General features: G+C 50.6%; 1 pseudogene; it reads left to right on the top strand.

The window, feature by feature from the left end:
- The first annotated feature begins 1,879 nt into the window (after positions 1-1,879).
- Positions 1,880-4,016, top strand: LOC110559109 (CD2 antigen cytoplasmic tail-binding protein 2-like; annotated as a pseudogene).
- The last annotated feature ends 1,140 nt before the right edge of the window (positions 4,017-5,156 follow it).

Raw genomic sequence — 5,156 nt, 5'->3', positions numbered from 1 at the left:
TGACTGCTTCCCCGTGCCTCCTGCTCTTTGTGGAGGTACAGGATCCTTTGTGGTCCAGCAGGCGGATGAGAGGAGAAGGCAGGAAAGAGCTAGCTCGGAAAGGCACATGGGTAGATCAGAAATGGTGGATGCCAGACAGTCAGGACAAGGTAGAGCAAAGAAGTTCAACAGAGGCGGGTGGGGCTGTCATGCACACAGAAATGGTATGTTTAATCGCCGAGGATGCAGAAAGGCAGCGTCCCGTGCCGTCACCGGGGATGTTGGCTCTCTAGCTTGGCCGGATACTGCAATCACCTGGGAACCGAGTAATGACCGGAGAAGCAAGAGATGGTCCAAGCTTTATGTTTTTACCAGTTTCCCCTGATCATCCTGCTAGCCGCCAGAGTTTGAAAACCAGTGACCTATGGCACCAGCCTCTAGGTTCAAAGGGTGACTCCGAAATATTTACGCGGATTGTGTAATGGAGGGAGGGTTGCAGAAGGGAGAAACTATAGCCCTCTAAAATGGTCTGTTTGGGATGTTCCCGTCTCACAAAATGAGCTGTAGGCCAGGTGGTGACCTCCCAAACAAGCCCTCAAGTGTGCGGACCGAAAGGAAGTTCACAGCTCCATGCAGTGCCTCCACCGTATGTTCGTGGCCGGCTTCCTGCACACAGAGCCAAGGACCGCGGACCAGGCCGGCAAGCTGCTCCCTCCGGCAGTTACCGGTTTGTGCTCCACACTCTGCTGTTGGGAAGGTGTTGCTCCTCCTCCCCAGCCCGTTCAGGCTGAGGGGGTGAGAGGTGCAGAGTCATCATTCAGACCCTGGGAGTCGGGTGAATGCAAGCCGAGGGTGAGTGTATGCAGACTCATTTATTCCGGAAGAGAGAGCAGGTGATACAGTTTGGGGCAACCAATCAGGTTCCTTCACACCATCTCCGAGCCTGCTATTGGTTGTTCGTCTCTAGGCGGACTCTCCAATGTAAGATCATCAGGTCTAGGCACTTTCTGTCCACCCAACTGCTTCCATAGTCTCGTCAGCGGAAGCTGCCCCAGGCCTAAGGGCCGTTTATCAGGAATGACCACAGGAAGGAAGCTACTGAACATCTGTTTCTCACACATCGCCTCACCCTGCCTCAAGGCTATGGCTTTGCTAGGCTCCTGGTTGCTGATAGAATTTGTTGGTGCGTGGCATTCCCATCAGGAGTCCTACCGGGAAAGCTGCTTGCACGGTCTTGCCTGACGCATGATGGGGAGACTTCCGCGGTCTTATGCCATCTTACTGTACAGCTCTGTAGACCAGGCACCTTCTGATGCGGAAGCAGCGCCAGAGAGCCTCTGCAGTGGTACAGGTAGGATGTGATTGAAGATTAGGTTTGGTATTGTACCCCATGAACTACAAATGTCTCTCTAGACAAACTGGACGGAGGAGCATTGGGCCCGTAAATGACATGGTCACTGAGTCTAGCAGCCAGACTTTGCTTCAATTTATACAAAATAAATCTAAAATTTCTGTACACCACGGCTATCCAGGAAGCTCAGTCAGAAAGGTGTTGGTTCATAAAAGCGGGGCAGTGAGGTAAGTTTCTGTAATCCCAATACTGGGAAGGCAGACAAGCAGATCCTGAGGTTCGCTGGTCAGACAGCCTCACTTCCTTGATAAGTTCCATTCCAGTGAGATCCTCATCTTAAAAAGAAAGATAATGAAGACTTGGCACCCAAGGGTGTCTTCTGACCCCCATCATGCCTGCGCACACATGAACATGTATGCCCACACACACACATGAACATGTATGCCCACACACACACATGAACATGTATGCCCACACACACACATGAACATGTATGCCCACACACACACATGAACATGCACATTCAGAAGAAAACTTTGGCATCTTTCTTAGTACAACTGGCCTTTGAACTGATCATCTCAGAAGCATTTATTAAATGTTTGGTACAAGTGTTCAAACCTGTTTGAATACCTGTGTAATCCTTGGATGTCCCAAGATGAAAAAAAAAAAAAATATGTCTGTACCCCCCAGAAGCTTACACAGGAAGAGGAAAAAAGTCGGGTGTGATTAAAAAATAGACCCATCTATCTTTCCCAAACACCCCAGAGCTGCCTCGGGAACCCCTTGATATTGCGATGTTCTTTTATGAGTCTTTTTTTTTTTTCAAATCTATTTTTACCACCTGCTTGTCTTCTTCTTTCCCAGTCAAAGTTAATTGCTTTGCAGTCGCTTTCCAAAGTATACCCAAAAGCATTTTACTGCAATGATCAAACTTCCTAAGCGCAGTGGCATTTTTTTTTCTTCTTCTTCTTAAAATGCTGGGTACCTCTAGTTCTAGGCACTTGAAAATCCAATGAAGTCAAAACCTTCCCTGGGGAATTAAAATAATACATGGCTGGCACCACACCTAGGTTAAGCCAAAAGCCTAAAGACAGGCAGAGTGGCGGCATTCTCTGTTACAAAGAGACATGATATCGAAAGGAAAGGAGGGAGGCTTTGAAGGAAACAGAGAATGAATTTAAACTTGAAACTTTCTCGCTATGTGACATTAGGAAAGTTACTAACGCCTCTGAAATCTGCTTTTTTCTTTTCTTTCCCGTTTCATCACTGGGAGCTGAACCTAGGCAAGCTCTGTTCCAAATGATCCACAACCCTAATTTTCTGCTGTCAGAGTATGTACATTAAAATGTCCCGTGGAGGTTCCTAGGTGAATGCCGGTGGCTGGAGGAGTCGACTGCCAGTCATGCCAAAGAGAGAAGTGACTTTTCAAGGTGTGGGCGATGAGGATGGTGAAGATGAAATCAGCGTTGCCAAAAAGAAGCTGGTGGACCCTGTGGCTGGAGCAGGGGGTCCTGGGAGGCACTTCAAAGGCAAACGCTCTTTAGAGGGTGAGGAAGAGGAGGAGGGAAGGAGAAGGAGAAAGACAAGGAGGAGGAGAGGACGTAGGAGGTCAGGAGGCAGAACTCTCCCCAGTAAGGGAGTGTGAGGACCACAGCCTTCACCCTGCAGAAAGAGGTGGACAAAGGCTGCTCCGATGCTGACGGAACCACTTCCTGAACCAGGACACGCAGATCCCAGGCAGCTGGCTGGACACGGCCCGGGCAAAGACCAAGATCGGCCCCTTGATAAGCCCAGGTTTCCGACTCAGAGGAGGAAGACAGCCAGGCTCAGACTCCAGTGAGTGCCCAAGCCTTCCTGGAGGGGCATTTGGAGCTGTTGTTGCCAAGAGAGACAGTAGCTGGGCACATAGGCGGCTGGTGGTCCAAGGAGGAGGCAAGGAGGACAGCAAGGGACTGGACGGCCCAGTTCTCCCCAGCGCCTAGACTGCCTTTGGGGTTGGCTGATCAAATGGTGGTTCAGGCAACCCTGGTGTGTAACAGAAAACCAGGGGACAGTTGGCTCTGCGACTGACAGGTTTGGGGTGTCCAACCCAGGGATCTGATGGTCCCACACCTCCATCCTTCCCGGACATGTTTGCTGAGGAAGTAGCATCAGGGAGCTGGAAACTCCAACCCCTACCCATCGAGAAGAGTCAACAGGAGATGGTCTGGTGGCTGTGATGTGAGAATGTAAGTGAGAGAGCACGGGGATGCTGAGCTGTGTGGACCCTTTCCCCGTGCCCAGATGCAGACCTGGGTGAGTGAAGGCTACTTCTGGGATGGAGTTTATTGCCGGAAGCCGGACCCTCCAGGCAGCCAGTTCTGCAATTCCAAACCCGTTGATTGTGCTTATAGTCAGAACCCGGGTCTCTGTAGCTCTTGCCTGATTCGCCTGGGTCTTTGAGTTTCCTCCCAAGAAACTCAGATGCTTCTGCTATCTGGACCACCTCAGTTTTATTTCCCATCCCTGGGGGCAGGGTACCATCAGGTACCCTGTGGCTGTCCAACCCACACGTCAGTCAGTCTGCCCTCCAGGCTTTCCTGCAGGACGGCTGATGACCGGCTCTTAGGAACTCACTCCTCTGTCCTGGCAGGCCCTTGCGGCTGGGACATTTGGAAGACTTTGAGGTCCCATCAAGAGTGCACAGGAAGCCTCTTAAACATGGGCTCTCCTCTCTTCCCTAGTCTGATTTTTCTCTCCCTTGAAGTAGTTTTCATAGCTCTGAGGTGAAGTGTAAACTTAGCAGCGCCTCACAGCGACCATGCGTTACACAGGCTCAGAGAGGGGCAGTGACTTCCTAGTGCCTTGAGGAAACACTACTGGACTGTTGTGCTTCCAGGAACTCTGAGTGCAGTGGGGCCTGTGAGAGGCAGACAGAGACCTAACAGTCCTCACCCCACCAGTACTGCTGTGTGCCCACCTCACCTGTCCATGAGAGGCACCCTGAGAGCTACAGGGTAATGAGATCCAGGCTAGGAACTGGGAAAGTAGGGCTCAGCTCTCGCTTGGTTGGGAGTGCTTGATGCAGAGAGCCCCAACTTCCCTGACAAAGCCTGTTTACCACCAGCCTAGACCACAGTTTCGAAGACAGCTGACTTAGTGTGTCCATAAGACAGCAGGAACCCTCCAGTTCGTGGAAGGTACTGCTCTCAGAGTGAAAAGCTGATGTCCTGGGACGGGTAAAATCCAGTCATGTCCATAGTCCAAATGATTGTTCCGGAGAGTTTGGTGACACCCAGTGCTTCCTGGGGTATGATATCTCCAGGTCCCTCAGACTTGGCCGATCTAACATTGATTTCTTCCCTCGCTCCTTTCTGGGGGTGCTTCACTGATGACAACCTGGAGAGGGCAGAAAATTGATCCACAGAGATACCCACATCTCGAGCCCCGGACCCCCTGAATATGACCTTAGGTGGCACGGGGAGAGGGGGTTGTGCAGAAGTGGTGACATTGACTTTTTTTTAATTTTTTGAGATGGGGTCTCACCAGCCCTGGATGGCCAGGACTCACAAAGATCTGTTCTCCCACTGCCTCCCAAGTGTTAGGACTAAAGTATGGAAAATTGATATTTTGTTTTGTTGGTTTTTTGAGACAATGTTTCTCTGTGTTGCCTTGGCTGTTCTGGATGGTTTTGTAGACCAGGCTGGCCTCAAACGCACAGCATTCCACCTGCCTCTACCTCCCAAATGCTAGGATTACAGTAGTGTGCCACTGTGCCTGGCTTAAAATTGAGAATTTTTGAGACTGGAAAATTACCTTTGACTATGCAAGAGAGCAGAGGATTGTG

The sequence above is a fragment of the Meriones unguiculatus genome, chromosome 5 (assembly GCF_030254825.1).
Source record: "Meriones unguiculatus strain TT.TT164.6M chromosome 5, Bangor_MerUng_6.1, whole genome shotgun sequence".
In the NCBI taxonomy this organism is placed as follows: Eukaryota; Metazoa; Chordata; class Mammalia; order Rodentia; family Muridae; genus Meriones; species Meriones unguiculatus.
This window is presented reverse-complemented; position numbering and strand designations above follow the sequence as displayed.